The sequence below is a fragment of the Anguilla rostrata genome, chromosome 3, assembly GCF_018555375.3.
Source record: "Anguilla rostrata isolate EN2019 chromosome 3, ASM1855537v3, whole genome shotgun sequence".
In the NCBI taxonomy this organism is placed as follows: Eukaryota; Metazoa; Chordata; class Actinopteri; order Anguilliformes; family Anguillidae; genus Anguilla; species Anguilla rostrata.
The window spans coordinates 65,076,021-65,103,058 of record NC_057935.1 but is presented as its reverse complement, the minus strand read 5'-3'; the positions used below and the strand labels follow the sequence as shown (position 1 = coordinate 65,103,058).

At 44.9% G+C, this 27,038-nt stretch overlaps 1 protein-coding gene across 1 annotated transcript in view; it reads left to right on the top strand.

Moving 5' to 3' along the window:
* The window catches only part of enox2 (ecto-NOX disulfide-thiol exchanger 2), a 231,011-nt gene that overhangs the window by 888 nt on the left and 203,085 nt on the right, over nt 1-27,038 (top strand). The window lies entirely within an intron of this gene.

The following is a 27,038-nucleotide window of genomic DNA, read 5'->3' as shown; positions in this document are numbered from 1 at the left end:
CTGCTAGCAAGAATCGCAGGAATTTCGACAGTCTCGGGCTTTTCGCCTGCCGTTTGTACTGTGGAAGCAAGAGGGCGCCATCGGTCCTCTAGCTTCGCAAACTTCACAGGTCTGGGCTCAAATCAAATGTCACGAGCAAACAATAAATATAGATCTGGCTACCAAGCACTTTTTATTATTCAAACTAGAGACGTACGTCTTTTAACTCTGAATGCCTAAAGGACATTATTCACTCCAAGGAAAATTATACAGCTATAAATATGACGCTGCAATTACACGTTCACGTACACTACAGCTTGATTTCTGTGTCTCTCAATTTAATATGTGTGTGTATTCCTCGGAAATTATGTTGTCTCATCTCTATATTAAATATTAAAGGCAATGTGTGGAATTGTTGGACTGAATCTGAAATAAAAACTGAACTGAAGTCATGGAAACTATCATTTTGTAGGGTTATGACTAATTTTTAATTATGATATTTAACATATAACTACATAATTAGAGACTTCTTGTAGAGAGACTGATTGAGTCAGTGAAGCTTAAAATATCAAATTAGGCACTTAGCACAGGGTACTTCTGTTCTACAACATTGACTAAAATGTTTTTACCTGGCATGGTTGCAGTGAACCGCATGTAGTGCTAGACTACTCCACTGATTGCACATGATAACAATGAATGTTTATAAAACTATCCACTTAACTGTCATATACCTTACCTAGTTGATGCTGAAGATATTCTGAGCTGCTGCTCAGTGCTGTAAGTATTCATGATGTTTTAGGTTTCTGGCTGGATCTCGTCAAGGCCTCTCTGTTGTGATCAGATTGCAGCGAACACGGTCTAGGGCAGGCCACGCACCAATAATAATAATAAAGAAAAATAACATTAATAAAATCTACATTTAAAAAAACATGCACGGTGTGGTGGATAAACAGCTTGTATGACGTTCTGCTGATGTTGCAGCATGTTTACGTGGCAGGAGAGGACTAGCAGGAATTAAAAGGTTTCATTATGAGAAGCAGAGCTTCGGTTGATGTCAGCTTCATCGTTGTTGACGGAGGCGTGCACTTTATGTCACACAGTGCCACCTGGGATTCATCTCCATCTGAAATATTTAATGGTTGCCTCTGTCGTGCTTAGCACCGCCTCATAAATATTTCCTGCTTCACTCTGTAGAGTAATAGAAAATGCATGCCCAAGTAACATCGTAAGTGACAGTACATGACATTACCGAGAGCGAAGAAGTTCCAGCTGCATGGAAATCAATACGGTTGAATGGTAGCAGACGTTTCAAGTGGACTGGGTGTTCGCTCAAGTCCTCTCTATAAAAAACCCTTTGAAGCGCTTTTTTATTATCAATTGGGTTTTTGCTTCTTCCATTGCATGATGATATAGCGCATCATCCGCACAGAGGAACCGTCGAGATGCATGTCCTGTCAGCAACCTAATCCTGTTAGTCGGCGTTCCTCTTGTTTGTGAGTTGTGCCGCTGTAGTATGTCTTGTCAAGGCGTGGATATGCCGGCCCGTATAGTTGTGCGGCAGTGTATCTGACAGCCAGATCAATACGTATTTTATTAAATTGCTTCTCATACTGCCTCTGGCCTGGAAGTAAATGCGCGCGCTAAAGAGCTGTTTGGTGCGAAAAATAAAATAATAAATTCCCAACCGCCGCCTCGTTGCAATTCCTCCCCTCCTCTCCTACCCTCATACGTCCTTCTGAAGTTAACATCCAGGTTCATCATTGCTTCACAGAGAGATCATTTTTCTTCCGGAAAGATCTTTACAGCATTTCTGTGGTTACAGTTGAAGCTCTCATTTAAATTCTTCCATGCTAAGTCAGAATTGTACTCGATTTTTTAAGAACCATCTTCATTGTGATTCAATTTAATTGGTTCGGAGGAATGTAAGGATAATGCACTAGTCTGCTTATGCAAGAAGCAATGGCTGCTTGGATGAGTTTTTGGAGAAAATAAAAGTTTGTGGCAGACCCAAGCTCTGTAGTGTGTAATGCTGTTGCCATTATTCAACCTGATGAGATTTGGTCCACAGAATTCTGTTGATGACAATGATCATCTCATCCAATGAGCTATCACTGCTTAATGTCAACACACCTTTGTATAGCCTACTTTTTAAATTTTGATTTAGTTTTTCTCACGGCGCGCAGGAACTGGCACCGTGGGCTATGCATGGCATATTGTGGACACTCCCTTACTTACTCACTCACTCACGGACGACCTTTGAGGGACATTTTGTGGGATGCATGCGCAGGTGGTGCATCGTTTAGTAGGACGCCTGCGCAGGTGGTGCCAGCTAAAATGTGTCTGCGGAAATGCGTTGCGCCGTAGGTCTGGACGGTTCCGTGCTTGTTTGTTAAGGAATGCAAGGATCCATTCTGGTTGGCTGCAGAGTATTTTTGATGTGACTATTATAGTCCATTCTATCTCTGGTATTAAGTTACATTTGAATGTTACCCACGTAATTCAGTTAGTGACAGCAAGTGAGATTCGGGTTTGTTTTCTCTCTTATCTTATTTTGTGGTACATATTGTGACATGATGAGTTGCTTTCTGCTCTGGGAACTAGCTCTGCCATGTTCTATGAGTGATTTCTTCACTCTGCACATATCTATAAATGTAGCTCGATGATGTAAATGTATAATCCTCACTGTCCTGTTGGATGTGTACATGGGCTTTGAAGGACTAAGGACTGAACATGCACTAGGCTAACTGTTTTGCTGCTTGTTTCGTTGGTGAACATTTGAGTTTCTCTTGATTTCTTTGTAAAATGAAGGCTAGGTGGAATGACTCTGATGCAGACCTAGTGTTGCTACAAGCTGGTCTGTTTCCTTGCCTTGGTCTAGCCCATTTAATAAAGCTTCTTTGTCCGTTTTTCCACTTGGAGACAGAGTGCCTTGGCCTTTTTCCTCCAAGCCACAGTTTTTAAAGTTTATTTACTTTCCAGAGGCGGTTTCTTTCTCAGGGATTGCTGTGCAGCGTTTTCCTACAGTACCTGCCTTTCCAATGAGCGCCTGTTGGTCCTAGGATCAAGCAGCACTTCTTTCTCAGCTGTTTGAAAGTTGTCGAGGTCTGTTTTGTTTGAATTTGGTAGGTTCCTGGGGGGGTCGTAGCAGTTCACTTACTCTCGGTCGTTCCTGGACCATTGTACCAGCCAGCCATTGTGGCCCTTCTCTTTTTCATCGCAGAATTGAAGCAAATTAGGAGGCTGTTTTTGCACTGACACAAAAGATGAGATAATTATAGAGGTTATTAGAACTTTCTGCCTCTCGGTTTACACCGGCTGCTGTATAGATCTGCAGTTGAAAGAGCCTGTAATTTGTGTTCATCCGCTGCGTGTTGTCATTATTCTTGTCATTGTCTGTACTGGGTTATGGGGGTTGTTTTTGAAATGTCATTTATTGGATGTATTTAGCAATATCAAAACAAAAACAACATTTATTTGTTCTTTCCCCAACAGTGAAGACAAAAATGATATCTTACAGGCGTATCAACCCACAGTTTATGCTAGACAGACCAAACTTAGTCATACAAGTCTGGGACAGCACTAGTGGTACTGTAGGCTAATCTTAATTGTTGCTAGAGATGGCTAACGCTAAGTTTTACTGTCTGACATTTGCGAACCATTTGTAGCCCACTACCAGAACATGTAGGCTAATCAGAAATGAATTTGCCTACTGCTTGCTACACCCTTGCTACTGCAGTTAATTAGCATTATTTGAAGTAGCCTATTACACTGTTTTGAATATAGCACTCAAGCAAGCAAACAGTTTTCTTCTGGAGCTCTATATGTTACTGATATTACTGATTGCTGGTTAGCTAGCTATGGAGTGTTACGGTGACGCATTTCTCGTTCTTTTTGTAAGTCGCTGTATTGTTTTTAAACCAGCAGAAATCGCTGTTCAATTTTCTTTTGAGCAGTAAATCAGATACAAGCATCATGCATGTAATGTATGGAAAAACATATCAAATACCATTTTGTTTTGGCCACAGGGTAGTTCTGTTGCAGTGCACCATGAAGGCTGAAGAGGCCCATGGGAATGCCTGGTGTTGTCTTGTTTGTAGAACATTTTTCCCTTCACTGTCTTTCTGGTCCTAGGCCTTACACCACGTGCCTGTGCAATTACCAGATACAGGCGTCAGACTCGGGGAGAACAGCGATATGGATTCTTATGATATCGGCTCCAGTGGATCACAACGCTACTAACCCAAAGTGACAGCCGTGGCGCTATGTTGAGGCTGAAACACCGGAACGGCCGCGGCGGTCCAATGGGAAATCTCCCAGATGTTACCGGTCGGCCCGTTAGACATGCGATCCCCACGCACCAGCAGTAATGGAGCCTTAACTGCACCTCCGTAACGGTGCCATATCGGCCTGTGCGAGGGCACGGAAACACTGAGACCCCACATCCACCACGGAGCCAGGAGAGGAGATTGGACTGCGTTTGTTTCCGTGACGGTGTCACGCCAGCGCTTTCAGTGGCAGCGCTGAACACGACGGCGTGGGCGGAACGCTGACCTATGCCTGCAATCCCAGGGGTCCCTGGGGCAGAGGCTGTCACAGGAGGGCACAGCTGAAGCATGGAAGTGTGTGAACTGAGAGGAAGGCCTCTCGCAGAGAGTCAGCCGCCTCGCTTACCGCTGAGCTATCCCACTGTGCAGTCCTGCTGCTGTGTGCCTCTCAGTCTCCTCGGCTTTCAGCTCTGTTCTCTTCCATTTCCTTTAAGTAAGCGTCGTTTTTTACACACACACACACACACGGACGCACACACACAGACAGACACACGCACACACACACATGCACACACACACGCACACGCACACACACGCACACACTTACACGCACATACACACACACACACGCACACGCACAGACACACACACACACTCGCACGCACATACACACACACACACACTCGCACGCACATACACCCACGCACAGACACAAACACACACACTCGCACACACATACACACACGCACAGACACAAACACACACACTCGCACACACATACACACGCACATGCACACACGCACACACAGACACACACACTCACACATATATATTTGTATATATTACATCTTCCATTAAAAAGAGATTTGTGTCTCATCCAGTATAGTAATTAAAATAAGGAGATAGATAAATATTGGATGAGACCCAAATCTCTTTTTTAGTGGGAGATGTGACTTGGAAGCCTAAAGGAGCGAGGCAGTGCACAGGACCTCTCACCCATTTGTGTGATAAGCGATGGCCGCCCTGCCAGACCCGTGGCTCACTCCACAATCGCAGGCTGTTGGAGTGAAATAGGCTGCGACGGACGGTGGCTGCGGTCCAGGCCTCCCCCCCCCCCCCCCCCGGGCCCTGCGCGGCGAGCCTGGCCTTCTGATAGGGCGCCGTGGTCCCTGAGCACCCAACGGCTGCGAGACGCCCACGGTGACAGCCACCCCAATAGCCCTGCAGTCTCTCTCCTTCCACCTTCCCCGCACCCCACCTCGCTCACCCACAATCAGCAGCAACCCGTTTGGGGTGATTTCCCAACAGCCCTGGAGTCTCTTTCCATCCCCCTGCTCCCCACCCAACCCCACCCCACCCCACCCACCCACAATCAGCAACCACCCCATTCCACCCTGTCCTTATTATTGTCTCTCTATCCGGCAACCGCTTCACCAATCGAGCGCTGTGGCGACGTCCATCTTTTCCGGTGTATTATTTATTTATTTATTTATTTATTTATTTAGTCCCTGCCGAGCTGAGCAGAGAAGCAGCTTGGCTGTCTTGCCTTCCAGCTCTGCAGTTATTGTCCCTGTTACTGAGCTGTTCTGTGCAGTGCTGGGCCAGGAACAAAGGTCGTGGAATCCGGAGTATTTTAATTACCGGGGATTATGAAATGTGCCAGGCACGTCGAAGTGCTTCACCGCCCCGACTGATTTCCTATTCGGGCAATATCGCGGCCAACTATATCAGGGAAGCCTGCCACCCTCGATGGGTTTGGATGCAATCTGACAGAAGTTGACATTGTTTCCTGAGTTCATTTAGAAAAGTTTGCGAACAGCAGTTTAATGAGAATTTAGGCAAATCAGCTTTAGAACAGAATTTAGAATACTTTACTTTTTTCCCTCTATGTTAGCTCAAAACTGTTTTTCTAAGAATCAGTTTTGGAATTGGCATCAAATTTTCCGTTCTCTTCAGGCAGCAGGGCTAACTGCTTTTCATATTAATAGCGAACGTTGAATGGCACCGCTTTTATGGTCTTCCATCGTTCAGAAGAGCGGTAATTTATTCCAGATTTCTTAAACGGCCTCTATATGCTAAGATCTCTCTCAGCGGGGGGGCTGGCTCTTGAGTTACCTTTTCTCCACAGGAAGCCCCAATTATCCCGCAGTTCTTGAGCGTATAATCAAACTCGGGGAGAAAACAGAGGCTTAACTGGAACCTGGTCACGCATAATTACTGCGGTATTCCCCTGACCAACCCTTAGCTTTTCCCTGACCTACACTAATGTAGTCCCAATCATAAAATGGAGACTGATCTCCATCTCTGGAAAATGTCTGCCGAATCTGGACGGCCCGGGCCGCGTTTTACTGCGAGCGGCGCGTTAATGGTCGCCTGGCCTCGGATGAAACACGTCTGCGTTAGCTTTCGCCTTTGAGCTTTCAGCTTTTGAGTTTGCGTTGGACTCACATCTGACTCCAGCGAGGGAGCGGCCATGTTGCTCTTTGATTAGAGAATGCTTGGCTCTGTTGGGACTGACTGGCATGGAGCAGCTGCCTCTGCTGGTGACGGGTATGCTATGTAATGCAAACTGAGCAGCGATTAGGTTTGAGTGTATATATAATGATAATAGGAAAGAAAATGAAAAGCAGTAGGCTTTGCATGTGTTAGTCTCATTCCTGTTGTGTGGTTCGGTAATACAAGTGGTGCTACCTCAACTTCGTTTGCTCTTTTTCATCGAGTGCTGTCATGCTTTGCTTTTGTTGTGGATCAGTTCTTCATATATTGCCAGAAGAAATGGATGTAGAAAATAGTAAAGTAAGGCAGCCGAAGTATTACGCGTTATGTGTGTGTTTATGGGTTGGGCTGTGTTTAGTATTTAGTGAGCAGGGAATTTATTTTCATGTTTACCAGGGCGCCGGACATTTTCAGCAATCAAGAAGGAAAAGGCGTGAGCGCTAGACGCTAGTGCAATCAAGCCGACGCCGGCCTCCACCCCTCAGAATAGCGTCAGATAAAAATATAATGCGCTAATGGAGTAGCTGACGCTTGGATGCAGCCCTTATTGATTTCGGGCTCCCCTTACAAAGGCTGTTGTAACCTTGATACAGTGCCTCAGAAGACCTTTGATTTGAGAACAGCATCGATTTTTCCTCCAACTTCCGAAAGACCTGCTCTCAGCACTTCTGTTCTCTTCTTGACAATTTACTACAATCGTTTTCTTTTTTTTTGGGGGGTGGGGTGGGGATGGGTGAGGGCGGGGGGGGGGGGGGTTCCTTCTATTCCAGGTTTTACATTTGGCAGTGATGAGTACTGTAATGAAGGCGGTGTGGAGTGTAACAGGGGAGGCCGTTTGCCGTTGGCCGATTCTTCTGCATGGGCTCTGCTGATGCAACGAGCTCCAGGATTCTTCGGGTTCTGCAGACATTGGCCGAATCAGCTGTGGGGTGTTCTTCTCCACGTCAGGTGACCTGTTAGCCCTGTTTCCTCCCCATGCCACACCCTATTTCCTCCCCATGCCACGCCCTGTTTCCTCCCCATGCCACGCCCTGTTTCCTCCCCGTGCCACACCCTGATTCTTCCCCATTCCACACCCTGTTTCCTCCCCATGCCACGCCCTGATTCTTCCCCATTCCACACCCTGTTTCCTCCCCGTGCCACACCCTGATTCTTCCCCATTCCACACCCTGTTTGGCCTGCCATGCACGCCGTGTTTCCCATTCACACGTTTCCTCGCCAGTGCCACACTGATTCTTCCATGCCACACCCTGTTTCTCCATGCAGCCTGATTTTCCCCATTCCCCCCTGTTCTCCCTGCAACCTGATTCCCCATTCCACACCCTGGTTCTCCATGCCATCGCCTGATCCTCCATGCCCCTGATTCTTCCCCGTGCCACACCCTGTTTCCTCCCCATGCCACACCCTGATTCTTCCCCATGCCACGCCCTGATTCTTCCCCATGCCACACCCTGTTTCCTCCCCATGCCACACCCTGATTCTTCCCCATGCCACGCCCTGATTCTTCCCCATGCCACACCCTGATTCCTCCCCGTGCCACACCCTGATTCCTCCCCATGCCACCCCTGATTCTTCCCATCCACCCCTGTTTCTCCCGTGCCACACCCTGATTCCTCCCCGTGCCACACCCTGTTTCCTCCCCATGCCACACCCTGTTTTCAGACCCAGAAGCACCTGCTTTCCCGTTACACTTCACGCTCAAACACAGCCTTTGTGCAGACTTTGAGCTGGAGTGAATTATGGGAGCTGGGACAGAAGGAGACACAACACTGCACAGCAACACTTTCTTGTTTTTTTTGGTTTTTTTTCTCTCTCAAGGAAAGTTTTGTATCCTAGCAACATTCAGACCAAGCTATCAGTTGCAGCTGAAAACTGTGGAGTGGCGTCTGTGCATTGATGAGAGAATGTTTTTGTGTAATCAGAAGGCTACTTTATATGAAATATTCAGGCAAACCTAATCACTCCGCACAGATAACATTAATCTTTATTCTGGAGTGGATGCATTTCACTGTCATTGCGCCTCCCCATTGCCTGATTTCTGTACCCAAAAATCAGGAGAAATTGATACAATCAAAGCGAGATGCGTGAATGATATCTGAAATTGTTCTATGATAAGTGGCCGTTTTCCTTTTTGACAGACAATTAGCCTAGGTCTCCGCCGACGTCCCGGGCTCGTCCGTTTCGGCTCGTTCGCGGTTAGCCGCGGCCTGATTGTGTTTTCCCTGCGGCGGCGTCTCGGGGCTGTGATTGTTAGCGTGTCATTTCTCCGAGCCGCCCTCGTAGCCGTTTGACGCGAACGAGAAAAGCCCTGATTTGCGCGGCCGGGCGGGTGCAGCCGGAGCGAAAGATCACGCCGAGAGCGCTCGCCTCGCCCTGTCCCGCCCAACGGCGGCGTTACCGGGAAACGGCGAGAAGGCCCCTACACACTACGCACCCCGATTCCTTAAGCCGCCGCGGCCCGCCAATTACTTCAGACGGCCGCCGTGGTGATGGGAGACGTGTCCGTGTTCCGTCCCGCCCTCGCCCCTCGCGCGTAATTTTCAGAAAACGTCGGGTTTTTTTTTTTTCTTTCTTTCCGCCGTAATTTTAACCCGCGCGGCGTCGCCGTGCCGACTCCGGCTCATTAAGCCGCGCCGCGGTGAGCGCGGGGCTTCGCCGGCCAATCCCGCAGAGCCTCGCGGCTTCGGGCTCGGTGGAAAGGCGCGGAGGCGAGGGGGACTAATCAATGCTGATTTCTGAGCCCCCCCCCATCAGCAGTCACTGCCGTTCTTCATTTTCCCCGTGTCTTATTTCATCTCAACGCCACCGATCCGTCGTTCTTTTCCCCCTTAATTGCTGTGCACAAAAGCGTGATGGCTCCCGTTGCCGCCAGGTGAAATGAACTGAAAACCGGTCCTTTAGCAGAAATTACCCTGCGGAGAAACATTAACTGGTTTTAATATTCCACATCTCCATGAGACATGCCCGTAGGGACTGTTGAATGGTTCTGGATCGTTTCCTCTCTCTCTCATTTATTTCCCAGTGTTGAGGTCTCTGTGGAGTGCGTCCTCAGTGTCTTCTCCTTCCTGCCATGGAGGCGATGTCATTTTCATCTCTGTAATTTGCCTTGGTCGGAGTAACGCATACCTTTGTAGCAATCAACCATATTTATGTGTGTGTGTGTGTGTGTGTGTGCGTGCGTGTATGTGTGTGGACATTGTGTGTGTGTGTGTGTGCGTGCATGTCTGTGTGTGTGTCTGTGTGTCTGTGTGTGTGTGTTTGCGTGCGTTTGTCTGAGTGTGTGTGTGTGTATGTATGTATGCTTATGGTGTGTTGCGCCTGAGAGTTGCACACAGGGATGCATGTGTCCATGCCTTCATTCTCATTGAGATGCTGGTCTTAAGCTGCACTAGGATTTAACATAATTACAAACCAGTTACATACTAGCTGTTGCGCATGGCAGATAGTGAGGTTTTCTTCATGTTATATATTGACCACCAGATGGATCTGAGTATTTTCAAAGTGTGGCAGCATCTGAATTGTTAAAGTATTTAAAATATGTATTCGATTGAGGTCTGGTCTGCAGTTTTTGATCGCTCTGGTGTATGTTGCCAAGCACATAAGCACACATGTTCTTCCTGCATTTATCTTGTACAGATCACATTTTTGGTATCAGTATCATAAATAAACCTCATTTCCTTATTTCTCCTTTCATTGGAAAGAAGAGAGCAGCGAAGATCCTTTGTTGTTTGCACACAAACATTATTCTTCAGGAGAATTATTCTCTACAGTAAAATCCCCAGGTGTAATTTTGCATTTTGATTTTGTTGTGAGTCGGTGCAATCCATTTAAATGTCAAGCAACCAAAGAAAACACTTGTTTTGTAGCCTTTGTCGAGATGCGCACAAAAAAGACGCGGGCTAATATTTTCTTTCGACGTGCTGCGATAAGGCAATCAATGAAGCGTGGAGTGACTCTTTGAATTGGCACCGGGAGCACTGAGTTCAGAGTGGATCCTGTCACTGACACAAACATATCCACCCTTCATGCACCTCCGTGTGGAATACAGGTGCTGGGTGATGAATGAAAGAGCCTTTCGTTTGTATAAAAGAACACTTTTGTTCACTTCATTCAAATTTGTTTCTAAGGAGTGTTTATGGGACCCATCTTTCTGTCAGCTTCGGAGTCATCATCATCATCGTGGCAATTTTCTTCGTTTATAAAGGCTGTTATTCTTGGTATTGTAGTGCGCAGCGCATTATGAAATGCTCAGGCTTTAAAAAGAAAAAAGAACCCGGCTCTATTGTGTAGGTGTGTGAATGGCGGATAAAATCAGAATGTGTTTCACTGTGCTTTTTTCATGTTAATGTGGCCTGAAGTCTTGCTGTCTAATCTCTACGGTGTGCTGCCAGTCTGAACAATCAAGAGGCCTCAAATAATCAGTTTACGTTTTCAGAAACAGAAACATCTTCTGTTTCTATTTCTGAGAGAGCTGTGGGTTTCCTCTCTTTGTCTGATCGGATGCAAATTTCATTATGACCTATGGGAATACGTGACTTCATGGCTGTGGTGTTAGGTGACACACACTTGTGTAGATGCCTGGAGGAGAAGTCTTTTTAGAATGCCAGAGTATAATTCTCTCCTTCAGTCTGAAATCCATACAATAATTAGTCATTCAGCTTAAAGCCTCCGCAATTAAATATGTCTGCTGCAATGCAGATCAGATGAAGGTCTTTGAAAGAGCGTCTGACTTTGCGAAGAGTGAGGGAATTAGCAGGTGTTTTTTTCTGCTACAAATAAAATTACACTCTTCAGGGCCGGAGTCCTGGCCTATAGCTTCCTGTTCCAGCTGTTAGAGGCAGTTCTCTGTAAGAACCAGGTTCATCTTTGGATTGGTAGAGACACAACAACACTGGTCTCAAGGCCGCTACCAGTCCCAGTGTGTGAGGAGCTAAAAAACTTTCTTCAAAGCCTGAAGAAAACTAGAAGTTTTGATCCTGGCACCCAAATGAATTGAAGTAAGGATTCGGTTTTCTTTGTGAGATGATACATTGCGCCTCCTGTCCTGTCCGTACGGAGACCAGAACTGTTTTGATGGGCAATTGCTGTGGATGTTGACAAAAGGAGTGGCCGACTTGAGAGGGTGCCTGGGGATTGTAGTCTTTATTGTCTTTTGAAAAATGCCAGGACTCCACTTTAAATGGAATGGGATCGCCGGGGGGATGGGGGGGGGGGTGATGGACATTGCGGCATTTTGGAGATGACCCGGGTGCCATTCGGTGCCCGTCGTTCATCACCCCGCCCGCGGAGCCTGTGAGCACGGCGGCCCTCAGCTGGGCGAGGTTGGCCGGGGTCAGAATGGGCCTGTCACAGAGGCTGCGGCGGCATCATTACCGCACATTACTCCAGGTTGTTTAATTTATGGATTCGTCCCAGCTGCGCGCGCGGGCCTATCATTTTACTGCTTGTTTTGCCAATGAAAGATGAAGAGGAGCCTTGCTCGCGCCCGCCGCCGAGATGATTACATTTTCGACAGGTGAGGGGTGCGGGGCCTGCTAATGAGAACCGGGTTCAGTCCTGGCTGCGGGAGTTCCCAACTTCAGCTTCAAACCAGGTCTGTTTCCATAACAACCGGGCCTGTGCATTAGGGTTGGCTCTCTGCCACTTGGTGCCCTTACCGGCGAGTTCAGGCCGATAGGTGGTCGCACATGCAGCTGCGATGTTTCAAGGTGTGTGTGTGTTCTCTGGGCATACACACGCCTGGGGGTGCCAATGCAACACACTGTCGTTCCCACCCTAGGAGTAAGCACATCTGTCGCACATCTGTTGGAGTGTTTATAACCTGGATGCTTACCAAAAACAAATGTTAAAATACGAATATAAAAATGGTATTAAGTATATTAAATTTCACATTTAAGTATGCGTAAATCTGCCAAGAAAATGTAGTCCCTACTTATTTGCCAAGATGCAGGAAAAAATTTCAAGTACAGATGATGGTGGCAGTGGGCCAAAAAAGACCTGCGCTGTTGAAGATATCAAAATAAAAAGGAGCGATTCATTTAAAACCTTGTTCAACATGCAGACTGACTGCATATCAAGATGCCTCTTGGAATCATTTGATGTAAGTTTGGCCAGTGAATTTTGGGGAGGCAACACCACCTTCTTTAATAGCGAGAACTGTGATACAAACCATGATAATGACTGTTTTACCTGGGCAGTTAAACAAAGTGCATGTTTGGCGTGCATAACCTGCTAAGAGTATCTGTGTACATTGTTAGTCACATACAATTCAACGTGCGTATTCTGAAGTGGATTTAAAACATCGGCACACGCACAGTGAGCCAAGAAAATAGCCGTAGGGGGAAACATGAAATTTACTCAATGATCTGTGATAAGATGAATGCGGTGGAGAAAAGAGAACAGACAGTGCAATTCACGTAATGGGATTTGAGAAAGTTTGCCTAACATTAAGCACCACCCAAAAGAGAAAGTCACTCATAATGAAACTTTTGCAAGATGTCATAAGCCGAGGTCCAGCTGGTGAACCCCCCCCCCCCCCTTTTACCACAGGTACAGTCACCCCTCTGCTAGGACCAGCTACTCGAATTAGGGGATTCAACACATTCCAGCGGGTCGACAGACATACTGACAGCAGACAGACATTTAAAGCACAATAACAACAGGGAGAGCAGCCACTGCAGCAGCATGCCGTGCATCAATAGTAAAGTAAGCACCTGCCTTTAAAATATGGGCGCAATATCCTTTCCTGCAATTGCTCTCGGTCTTCGTAAATCTCAGGACTTACCGCACAGATCCATTCGTTTCCTCCTCCCAATGTTTTCCCCCCGTCCCATAGGAACACCTACAATTACCTATTCATTCCCACGAACCTGCGACAAATCGGCAGTTCAGGCCCCCGTTAGGACGAGAAATATCCGAATTGTAAATACGCCTCCTTGTTTTTCTACGTGTATTAAAATGCCCACGAGCCTTTAATAAATCGGGCCTCTTAGTATATTTGTGCCGTGGGTACACCCTTGGAACACATTTCTGCTGCGGTAGCACATGCTGTGACATGCTGGCCTTTCTGTGACAGATGAAAGTGTAATTTTATTTATTTATTTATTTATTTATTTATTTATTTATTTATTTATTTATTCATTCATTCATTCATTCATTCATTTATTTTACCCAGTCTAATGTTTGAATTCTGTTTCGTTACCATGGTGTATGGTTGGAACCCCCCCCCCGGGGCATTATGTACCTACAGCAGGGCTGCCCAACCCTGTTCCTGGAGATCTACCATCCTCTAGGTTTTCATTTCAACCCTGATTTGGCACACCTGATTGTGATTTATTAGGGGTGGAGTGAAAACCTACTGGATGGTAGATCTCCAGGAACAAGTTGGGCAGCCCTGACCTACAGCCTCCTTTTTCTGTCCAGTCCTCCATTGCTGTAGATGTGATCTAGACTCAGCTGGTGGATTTCAGAATGAACATAAACCCACTTGGCTGACTGTATACATTCCAGCATGTGCAAGTGCTGGTGTGAACCCATATTTTCCCCTCTGCTTATTAAAACTTTAAATTTGTGTGGCTATGGATACATAAGTGAAATAGGAGTGGTCAGTATTATAATCTTACATTGGAATTGGAGAAGGAATTAATAAATGTACCCTTTAAATGTTAAAGGTTGCCAAATCTCCTATAGAATGGTAGATGATATTATGGTCATATTATTTTAGCACGAGGCCCAACCTGTTGATCAGGGAAAGATTTTAGTTGTTACAGTAAGATCCATTTCTCTGCTGAGGGACTATACTTTTTCCAGGTAGGACAGAGAGTAGCTCCATCATTATAGGGTCGTATGTCTGTTATATTTCCTGGCTGTGATATCTATGCAGAACACAAGCGCGGTATTGGAAACAATGTGGTCTCTTGCCCAAGGGGGAACATCAAGCATTTTCAGGGCAAAGATTTATTTTACACCATTTCACAGGCATGCAAAACAATTCAGCCTGCAGACTATGTGTAGTGCCCAGTGTAAGCTCTTTCTGTACTGAAGAATGTGAGGTGTTCATTCATGTCTGTTGGAGCCCTGCCATTGGCCACGCGGGTTGCCGATAGCAGCGGTCAGGTGTTGCCTGGACACCGCGGCTGCGCGCCCGCTATCGCAAAGCTCCAGAGGCGCTCCAGAGGTGCATTAGCCGAGAGGAGCGATCCGTGATTGGCTGTAGCGCTTTGTTCTTCCCCAGAAGAATTAAGCCGGTCAGCTATGGGAGGGGGGAAAAAAAGCACTCCGGTTCGCAGGCAGAGAACATTTACAATTCAGAAATCCTTGAGAGGATATTCCGCACGGCAGTAAAGCGCCCGAGATGAGTCCGCGCAAGAACGGCGAGCGCTCCATGCCAGAACGCTTTCAGAGACGCTAAAACAACTTTAAATGTGCTGTGGGAGTGTGAAGAAATAAAATAAATCTGAAGAAAGCCCCTATGAGATCACAAGACAGCTTAACATAACAGACTCCTTCCTCTCCCACCCTTCCCCAATACCTGGGCTATGTTGTACAGGAGCCCACTGTTCTCACCATTCCACTATAAAAAAAAGTAATCATCTAAAAAAATTACATTACAAGAGATAAACACTCTGCTGTACCACGCTACTGGGATTGAGGTACTGAAGTAATAAACTTAATGAAATTGTAAAAAATTGCATTTAGTAGGAAGATGTAAGGTTTTTATTAATACCTGATTTCCCCAAATCATTAAAAAATGTATATAAAAAACCCTTATGGACTGTTACATTGCATCACACAAACCAAAAGGTCACACACAGTGGGCAAATGTTAAAGTTTGGTGACTGTGAAGCACCTGTGTTTGGTGACTGTTAATCAACTTGACACCTGTGTTAAATGCACAAGCTGTACTGCCTGTAATTGCCAGTAGCAAGCAAATATAATGCAACGGCATAAATCCCACGTGTTGTTTGTTTTTTGTTTTTTTTGATCAATGCTGGAGAGATAATGTAAAAATGCACTCCTCATCTTGGCTGTATGGATTAGCCCACACAGCAGGTTCACAATTGGCAGGCGCCTTCCAGGTTATTTAAAGATCTCTGAATTTATTCAGTATCTGTCAAAAAAAAAGAAACACTTATGATATTCCTGTAGCAGCAGGGGACAATGGTAGCTGTCGCCTCAGTTTTGAATTCAGCAGCTATTGTGGTTGCGCAAGTCATGGCAACAGCTGAGTTGAGGTGTTTAGAAATGCAGCCGTTTCCTTTGTGACTGTTAAACGTCTGTTACACTTGTCATTTCCATTCAGACTCATCGGTATTGCAAAGTTAACCAAACAAATGTACCTGTAGTACTGCTAAGGTCAATGCTGCAGTATATTATTTGGCCTTATTAGCAATGAAGTTGGCAATCATCTGATTATCTGAAAATAATGCATGAGCAATAAGGTGGTGTATTGGGGTATGCTGTGCTGCACCTGCAGGGGAAAGTATTGCTCTTTGCAATATGCTGGCCTGCTAGGGTTGGTTCAAAGCTTTTGAGCATGGACAGCTTTGCTTCAAAACAAATGGGGAAATAACTGATCATCATACCACATGCTGCCATATTTGAATGTCATATAACTATATTTGTGAAGTGCATGTTTGTTCGTACAGGAATTGTAGTCTTCGTGCCATTTGCTCAGTCACGTCTTGCCTTGCAGAAGAGGAGGTCTCTGGAAATTCGCTAGTGTTAATATTGCCCACTAAGACCCGTAGAAACAAGGACATTCTCGAACCGACAGCAACCGGCTGCCAACGGCCTGCAGGAAGAGCAGGGAGCCGCGTATGTGCTATGCTGACATCACGCAGCACTTTGAGACGTGACGGACAGAAATATTTCCATTTTCGCCCATTTTAGAAATGTGCATTTCTGCACATCTGTGGTGAAAGTTCCTCCACTCCATCAGCTTATCTATATTTAAAAGGAGGCAGCCTCAGACTAAGGATGAGCACTCCAGTTGATGTGGCATAATAAATGTGTCAAACCAAGAGAGCTATTAGCACACAAATACTCCGCTGCCTCTCTCTATGTGATGTACTGTACAGGAAGAATGTCAACAGAGACAAAGACAGCCTTTTAATTCAATAGGCAGATGTGAATTTGCGAGGGAATGCAGCTTGTTTATTTGTTATGTTGGATGCATCTCGGATGGGCCCCTGGAACATTTTCTTTTCAAATGGTAATCATATGTTCCATCACCATAAAATTCGACGAAATGTTAGAAATAAAAAGAAAAGTATTGGATTTTACATTTTGGGAAATTTCAATATAAATTGATGAGGGGAACTTTTTAAAAGGGTGCAGAAAAAGTCACGGAAGATTAAAAATGGTTTGCGGCCCCGGAAAAGTGAAAAATGAAGGTGCGAAGATTCTGTAAATGTCAGAGAAAATAGTAAATGTAAATCACTGGGGTCGTTTCTCCTTTGTTGATGAATTAAGGTCTTCTGTGAGGCTTGCCTTTCTTGGCTGCTTGTGAAATGTACTGACGTTAAGATTATGAAAGCCCTCTCCCTCTCTGTGTCATAACCAAAATGATTTTAGCTTTTTTTTATTTTATTCGTTTGCTTTTTAATCTTCCCGACTGTTCCTTTCATGTTAGTATCCGTAAGCACGCTATGGGGCTGGGATGCACTGCAGTAAAATGAAATCCATAGTGTAATGGAGTTGATAAACTTGGCACCCATTTTTAGCCATGCATGTTAAGCCTAATTGAGAAAAGTCACCAATTATATCTATAGTATTCCTATAATAGGCCCTCGTATTACTGTGATGAATATGCCAATATTTTATAGTCATGGGCGGTTGCATTAAATGTGTTTATGTGCTATGGTCTGCGGGGCATTTTTCTTCGCCGTTCTTGTCCGTAGCTGTCTTTCCGGTGATGTAAGGCGCGTTTGATTTTCCCCACAGAAGAGCAGTTAAACGCGGCCTCATTTTTCCATGATTAATCAGCCCCTTTGGTGGTTCGTTATAAAAAAGTTTCAGGAGGAGCTCCGTGCCATTGAGTCTGAGGGATAACGTCACCGCACTTACGGGTTCATTAATTAACGCGCTGGTTTTTTTTTTTTTTCGGGGGTTAGCAAATGAAAAACAGCTAAGAGCGCTGTGAGAGAGAACGCTTTGAAGAAAACATTTTGTACAGTACCGGCGCCGCATCATCTCCAGGCTTCCCTTTGTGCAATTCGTTTCAGCGCCGCAGTGTAGTGGTGCCCCTGGCAGGACATAATGGCCCGAGACACTCCCACTCCCGCCTCTCCAATGGGCACTCCAAGCTAAGATGGCCGCCGCCACGTTTAGACACGTACGAAAATAGAAACGGCACAGGAAATGGTACGTGACGGTAGGACATTAGGAGAAGCAGTATGACAAATGCAGGCTGTTTGAACACAACGCGGATACGACACGCGTGCTGCGTTAAGCACAGCCGTCGTTCGGTACGTTACCGCGCTCTCTCGCGCGCCGCGTTTCATTAAAGAAGACGCGACATCTCTGACAAGCGCGAGCCGTGCGCTGTCAGCGCGCACCAGCGGCTTCTGGTGCCGGTCGGACGCCTTTCAGATTTCCACAGGCCGGGTTGATTTTAACGGCGGGCCCAAACTGATTAGCATCTGTGCTTCCTGTGGCCCGGGGTGGCTGCGCAGGTTCCAGCAGGACGCTGAAAACGCTGCCCCCAAAATATTTCTCCTTGATGTATGTTGCTTGCCTTGCCGGCGATGGACGAGGGCCTGTCTCATTATAAAGGATGCTTGTTGTTGCCCGAAGGCAATAATAAAAGATGACATTAGTGCCACCCTCACCAATCAGCCCTGCCTTTTTCCCAGCTCCAGCCTGTCCCGTAAGGGAGGCACTGTTATTTTTCTTCTGCACAACAAAAACAAAAAGGTTTTGAGTGTTTTTCTGCCAATTCTACAGATAAGAGCGAGTCTCCCCCCAGCCCACATATGCATAAACCCCTGGGCCATAGCGATTCCTTGCTAGATCAGTACATAAAGAAGGTTATCTGCTAAGGATATTAGAATTTTTTTGTTTTTATTATTTTTTTATTTTTTATTTTTTTGCGTCGCCAAAATGAAATTTTTCTCCCCGAGCATTGAATGAGAGGGTTCCGCCTGTACACACACTTTCAGTCTGGAAGATGAATAGCATCTGCGAATCCCCCTGTTGTTCTCTACAGGGTTCTGTGGCTCCCCGGGAAGAATATTGGGAAAGAGTAATAAAACTCTGTGTGTTTATTTATCTGTTTATTTTTTTACCTGAATGAGTAAGCATGCATATATACACCTCATTTCCTCCGGTGAAGGCAGGCACGATGCGTTCTTTTCTGTTTTTTGGAGCCGGCCCATGAGCACCTTGTGATATGTGTATGCGAGGTAAGCTGCTCGGTCTAATTGCACCCCTTCCCCCCCACCCCCCCTCGGTTTATCACTAGGAGGCCTGATATAGCCGCCGGCCCGCGTGAGCGATCGGCTGCGTGGTGCCCGGCGGGTGGGGCGGAGTGAGCGGGGAGACGCGTCTCAATTTGCAGCCCGTGCGGTGGGACAATCGGCTCCGCGCTCCCGGAGGCACCGTAACGCCCGCCGCCGTCTCTTCGTAGACGCTCTCTCTCCCCCGCGCCTCTTTAATTCTCATTTCCCAAACGCACGCGCGCCGCGTCTTATCTTCCCTTAAGTGCGTCGCCGCGGCGATGGCGCCGTTAACCCGCTCAGACGCGTGCGCCCATCACGCAGTCAGGGGTAAAGCCTGCGGAATAATCACCTGATCACCCGATGCCGGGGCAGTCCGGGCCCTTCGGAACGTTCCGTAGCATTCCGCGGATTCGCTCGCTGCTGTGAGATGGAGGAACCTGTCTGCTTTCTAGCTGATGTCGGCCCGTTTGACAGGCAATCTAATTCTATCACTAATTCTCGGGCTGTTCTCTTCTTCTAATTATCTGTGGTTAAACATTTCGCTGTAAATCTGGCACAGCCTCGGTAACGTTCCCTGAATGCTCATAACCTCTGAGGAGATAAATTCCCTTGTAGAAATGACATTTTATGACCACTGCTTAAGACGTGTAGAAAATGAGAAGTTATGCAAAAGTTGACAGCAATTTGGCTCCCATAAGAGCTTTAAAAATAGTACGATGACAATTTTTCTGCAGACTCATTAGGAGAAGAGCAAAAAGAAAGTAGGCCTATGTGATATTCAGACTGTGATATTTGAAACTCTGTGCCATCTCCAGTATTGTTCTTTGAAAGATTAATATTACTTTTCATTTGGAGTAGATTGAATAGGATTCTGTGTTCTTTATTTTTAGCCATTGTACTTTACTATGAGCAATACTTATTTTTTTTAATTGGAAGTAAAGAAATATACCCTTTTTCAGTTGAACTTCCCAGCACTTTGTAGTCATAAAGGTTCAAACGGAGCAACAGAAAAACTAACATTTGCATAAATTTGTCTGTCGATGAAGAACAGAACACACTGTTGTGTGAATGAAACAGATGTCCATATAGATATGTGATACTTTACCCTGTCTATCTACAAGCCTATTTCAGAGCACAGTTGAAGATCATTTCCCATGTACTGCAGTGGTAATGGTTATGGTTTGCCATGCAGTTCTCGCAACGAATGGATTTCTTTGTGGAGTCATTGTTCTGCGTTGCGGGAGTGTCACAGGTGAACGTACTTGCCTCTATGTTTGTCTGTCGTTCGTGGCTCTCCTGAATCCCTGTCCTGTGTTTTGGGTTACTGAATAATGCATGATGTATCTCGCTGGCTCGATGTATTCTGTGTATTTACTCTCCCCCAAAGACAAAGGAGATGAATAATTAACACAGCTTATGGACGTGCTAAGTAAGAAGCAGGAGAAAAGATGAAAATGGTAATATTGGTTTTGTGTCTTCACCGGTTAAAGGTGATATTAATAGATTCAATCACAGTCTGCGAGCAGAGCTGATGTAAAATGCATGGATAAGATAACAAAGTTGAATGATGAAATTCAATTTTAGTCAGTGTAAACATAATTTTGCCTGCAGACGCGAGAGCATCCAGCACTGTGTCGGGCATGGTCTTCAGCGTTCCAGCAAGTTCTGGTAATCTTTTCCGAGCAGGAATAGCTTCTTTTTGAAAGAAGATACTTTTGTGTAAGTGCAAAATTCGACTTCACCCAATGTCTAAGAATGCCATCCTGTTCTGCTGGCAGTAGCTATGTGCCCTGTAACGGCTTCGCTAATCCACTTTATGCATCCTTTTTTAATAATGTATGTAAAACCCTAAGTGGAATTTGAATAAAAGGATTAGCCCAAATCTGCCTGTGTAACTTTTCATTTAGATGCCCTGGGGAAAAGTCTCGTTGCCCTTCTCGTTTCTGTAACGTCACACACCTAATGGGATATACGGTGGTGTGCTTCCGCACATCAGGTGAAGTGACTGAGAGAGTCTACCCTTTGATTTTTGGAATGTCGTGGCAGTCATCGTTTAGAAGAAGAGGACGAACCCAGAGTGACTTGGCAGCTTTGAGGGCGACAAATCAGCGGTGTGGCCCCCAACCATGACACCAATGGTATGAACTGAATACAAGACAAGATCACCAAATCGGTAGGCTAAATACAAGTCAATGCTAAGGTCCAGGTCATATGAAAATGTAGTGTTTGTCCAACGTTTATCCCGATGTGACTTCCTGCCTAGTACCAAACAAAATTGCCTATTGATTTGAATGTAGTCAGTGTGAAACATGACAGTTTTTTTTTACTGGGTATATCACTGTGAAGAATAAATAACAGCCTTGTGCGGTGTATCGGTAATCCTGCTGAAAATTTCATTTTTGTTTTGGGGATTCTGTTCCTTCGGTCCTGATAATGGACAGCGATGATTAGACCCGTGCTGCATAAAACGTTATGGATCCGGACAGTGCCCGGTCGAAATCAGTGACTTGTGAGCAAGCATAGCATCTCGTGCTCGTAGAGTCTATTAGGGGCCTGTTGCTCTTGTACGTACATTTAGGAGAGAGCACTTCCTGTTTAGTATGCAGAACCCACAGTTTGTAATGCAGCGCTACTGTTTGAATTTCTGTTGCCCTCTGAATTTCCATCAGAATAAAACGGCAGTTTTTTTTTTTGCACACAATATATGAAGGCGTGAGGGTAATTGCTGTTCAGTTTGAATTTGAGGGGCACGTGAAAATGCAGCATTATAATCGTATGCATTCACCATCCCTCTCGTTAAATGTATACGCGTCTAAATGAAACGCCCCCATTTGAATTCAAGTAACCTTCGGTATTTCCATCTGTGTAAATGAAAGGAAAGAAATTACAATCAAACTGCGGTTTGATCATTTTTTCCATGTTCCATTGTGCACGAAGACGGGAGGGTAACGCATTTCATTGAATGCGCGGTGAATATAAAGACTCGCCATTAGAATCATATGCATTCATGCATCGTATTCACCCCTCTTGCCTCTTGCATCAGTTGCTTAAACGGTAAAATGACACGTTTTGTCATTAAAGCGTTGAAGGATGCCATATTCCCATAGGCTACTTCACAGACATGCACATGGTGCATGGGGAAAGCGTTTTTTGCCTTTTTCCCAGAATCCTTGCATTTTTCAGAATGGCTTTATTTTTCTGTCTCCTCTCAGCTGGTGTCTGGATCGCGGGTGATAACGCTCTTCACCAGCGGCCAGGTTTGAGGCATCGCGAAACCGAGCCGGTCCTCGTACCGCTGCCCAGTTCTCCTCGGCTTTGGTACGCACGGCACACACACACGCTTGCTCCGAGCGCCGTTTCATTCCTCTCTCTCTCTCTCTCTCTCTCTCTCTCTCTCCCTCTCTCCCTCTCTCTCTCTCTCTCTCTCCTCTCTCTCTCCTTCCCTCTCCTCTTCCTCTCTCTCCTCTCTCTCTCTCCCTCTCTCTCTCTCCTCCTCTCTCTCTCTCTCTCTCTCTCTCTCTCTCTCTCCCCTCTCTCCTCTCTCTCTCTCTCTCTCTCTCTCTCTCTCTCTCTCTCTCTCCCTCTCTCTCTCCCTCTCTCTCTCTCTCTCTCTCTTCCCCCCCCACGCGCTCCTGAGCCCACGCAGTAAGCCCTCACTTCAGCCCTGAATAGCTCCTGATTTAAGATGAGGTCTGAAAGGTGTGAAGTAAATGAATTTCATACCCCGGTAACCCCGAAATCTGCGGGCTGTGTGGAGAGCGGCGCAGGGCATCACTCAGGCCGGGCCGACTGCGCTCGGCGCAGGGACAGTTTCGGGAGGGAACTGGGCCTGTCGCTGGGTTCCTGGTTTGACTACTGGGGTGGGACACTTCTCGTGTGGCCTTGGTAAACGTGATCCACATTGACTAAACCAACCTGCAAGATGTAGGTAATATGTCAAATGAAAGCTGTAGAGACTTGAATCAGATCATCGTTTTAAAAAATTATGTAAATTCACACAGCTAATGAGTTTTGTGTCACACTTATACATTGTCGTGTAATACTTTTATATTTAAAGTACATTAGTCATTGCTGTATTGATTGGTTTGTATGATTCTTGAGAGAAGAAACTAAATGAACCCAGACAAATTGGAAAAGTTGGGTTCTGCTTTGTCACTTCTGCTTTATATTATTAGCAATATGTGGGCTGGCTGGTCTGTATTAGACCATGCATTTAGCCAATGGGTCTTTGCGGATGCACTCATAAGCAACATATATTTCTTACAGACAGCTAGTCAATGCGGCAGTCTGATTGTACATCGGTGAGTGGAATTGGAGCGTCTTTATTGGCTGTAAACTTTTTTGTGCGCTACAATAAAAGCAGCTATCGCTGTGTCCTGGTGTGTCCCTCTTAACATCTCTCTCTCAATTCAATTCAATTCAATTCAATAAGCTTTATTGGCATGGTAAGGGTACACTTACATTGCCAAAGCATTCACTCACATGACAAATATAACAGACAGGCAATAACAATTTAACTACAATAAACAGAAAAAATATAAAATCCAGACAATCCACAGAAATAAAATTCTACATCTAGAACATAACACATACAAAGTGTCAATTAACTATAATAATGTTACTTTTCTGGTGTCAATGTTACTCCCTGTCCCTCAGTTTGTGGCAAGTGGCAATGTATTGTGCTGCCAAATCTACACATTCCCTTCTTTCTCCCAAAAGGAATGGCAGCTTCTCTGTCTCTGAGTGCATCTCAAATTGTGGGCAGATTTTTTTCATTTTTAGGAAGAACAGTGACCTTGTCTCTCTGTATTTCTCACATTTTGTGAGGAAATGAAGCTCTGTCTCCACCTCTTCAGTGTCGCAAAGTGAGCACAACCTGTCCTCTCTGGGCAGCCAGGTCTGCCGGTGTCTACCTGTCTCGATAGCCAGGTTGTGTTCACTGAGTCTATATCTTGTCAATATTTTCCTTGTTTTTGAATCTTTCACTGTGGTCAGGTAATCTGCCACAGTGTACTCTCTTTTTAGGGCCCGATAGCATTCTAATTTGCTTTGTGTTTTTGTTTGTGTGTCCCAATAGGTGATGTAATTTTCTTTATGTTTTGCTATAATTTGGTTGACTCTAATTGTTTGTATGTTGCTGTCTTGAGGCTGCTTTGTGTTAGTAGGGGTTAATGAACTAAGCTTCAAGACTAGCTGGCTGAGGGGACTCTTCTTTGGGCTCATCTCTTGGTATTTCAGGGCCTTGTAATGATAAGAGTGGGGGTCGCTGTTTTTGAGGTGAATCCAAAATTTAACTGCCCTTTTTGGATGTTAATTAATAGTGGGTATTGGCCTAATTCTGCCCTGCATGCATTGTTTGGTGCTTTCCTCTGGACATGGAGGATGTTTTTACAGAGTTCTGCATGCAGGGTTTCTATGGGGTGTTTGTCCCATTTTGTAAAATCTTGCTCTGTGAGCGGACCCCACACTTCGCTGCCATATAATGCAATTGGTTGAATCACTGATTGGAATATTTTAAGCCAAATTTTGACAGGCAGTATAATTTGAGTATTTTTCTTTATGGCATAGAATGCCCTGCGTGCTTTCTCCTTCAGTTCATTTACCGCCAAGTTAAAGCTTCCTGTTGAGCTTATTTTTAAACCTAAATAACTGTAATTGTTGCTGTGTTCAATTGTTTTATTTCCTAATTTGAATCTGTATTTGTTTCCCTGAAATCTGGATCTTCTTTGAAAGATCATAATTTTGGTTTTAGTCATATTCACTGTCAGGGCCCAGGCTTGACAGTGTTTCTCTACTAGAGCCAGGCTCTGCTGCAGTCCATGTTCTGTGGGCGATAGCAGAACCAGGTCATCTGCATAGAGAAGGAATTTGATTTCTTTATCATCAAGGGTGAGTCCAGGTGCTGCAGATTGTTCCAGCGCTTTGGCCAGTTCATTGATATAAATGTTGAACAGAGTGGGACTCAAGCTGCAGCCCTGCCTCACTCCCCGCCCCTGGGAGAAGAATTCTGTTCTTTTGTTTCCAATTTTGACTCCGCATTTGTTTTTGGTGTACATTGATTTGATTATATCATATACTTTACCCCCTACACCACTTTGGATAAGTGTGTAGAACAATCCATTGTGCCAAATTGAATCAAATGCCTTCTTGAAATCTATGAAACAGGCAAAAATTTTGTTTTTATTTTGGTTGACATGTTTTTCTACTAATGTGTGTAGGGTGTAAATATGATCAGTTGTACGGTGTTTAGGTAGAAATCCAATTTGACTTTTACTCAAGACATTGTGCTCAATAAGGAAGTCTATGAGTCTTGTGTTTATTATACTACACAGAACCTTCCCCAGATTACTGTTCACACAAATGCCTCGGTAGTTGTTGGGGTCCAATTTGTCTCCACTTTTAAATATAGGTTAATTAATCCTTGATTCCAGATTTCAGGAAATAACCCACACTCAGAACCAAATTAAATAGCTTTAAAATTGCATTTTGTAATTTTTGGTTGCTGTATTTAGCATTTCATTTAAAATTCCATCTGGTCCGCTGGCTTTTCCAGATTGGAGCACGTGAAGTTTGTCAGTCAATTCCTGCTCAGTGATTGGGGTGTCTAATGGATTCTGATTGTCTTTTATGCTTAACTCAAGTCTGTTTAGTTTTTCACAGATCTTTTTCTGTTCCAGGTGATTTTGATGTGGTATGTTTTTATAGAGGTTTTCAAAATGATCTTTCCATATTTTACCATTTTGGATGGCCAATTCCTCTTGTTTTGTTTGATTTAGTTTTTTCCAGTTTTCCCAAAATTTGTTGGAATTGATTGACTCCTCAATTATTGTAAGTTGTGCCTGTTTGTGCTGTTCTTTTTTGGTTCTGAGGGTGTGTTTATAGTGTTTTAATGTCTCAAAGTAAGCAAGGCGTAAATCTGGGTTTTGTTGATCTCTGTGTTTCTGATTAGATAATTGTCTAAGTTTTTTCCTTATTTCTTTGCAGTCTTTGTCAAACCATGTTTCTGCTTTGATCTTTTTAGGGGCATTATGCTTTTTCTTTAAATTTGATATTAAAGCTGCCTTTTTAAATATGTTGTTTACATTTTTGACTGCCATTTTTAATCCTTCTTTACTTTGAGGGTATGTAGTGACCAGAAAGGTATCTAATAGTGTCTGGATTTCTTGATTATTGATTGCTTTCTGGTATTCCTCCTTGCTGTTTGTCTCCCATCTGTATGATTGGTTGATGTTGTACAGCTTACTGGGAGGGTTGTGGGTGCTGGTGTTAGGTTCTGTCCTTTTGAGATAGACTGTGATTTGGCTGTGGTCGGACAGAGGGGTTAGTGGCTTGACGGTAAATGCTCTGAGAGAGAATGGATCTAGGTCTGTGACCATATAGTCTACTGTACTGTTACCAAGAGGTGAGCTGCAGGTGTATCTTCCCAAAGAGTCGCCTCGTATCCTACCATTGACAATATATAGACTCAGGTCGTGACAGAACTGCAGTAGCTGTCTTCCATTTTTATTTATGTGGTGGTCGGAGTTATTTCTGGGTAGGTTTGTTACATTTTTTAGGAGATTTTGTCCAAATATGTGCTTGTTCCCGTCTTCATTGATGTAGTCAGGCTGTGTGCCTGTTCGGGCATTTAGGTCTCCACAGATCAGCACATTTCCCTGGGCCTGGAAATGGCTGATTTCACTGTGGAGGTTGGGGAACATGTCCTCCTTGTAATAAGGGGATTCAGAGGGTGGGACATAGATTGCACATAAATATAGATCATTTTTGGATGCAATTAATTTTTTGCTTATTTTAAACCAAATATGTGATTCCATTTTTTTTATTGCTGTGATGTCATTTTTGAACTCTGATTTGAACC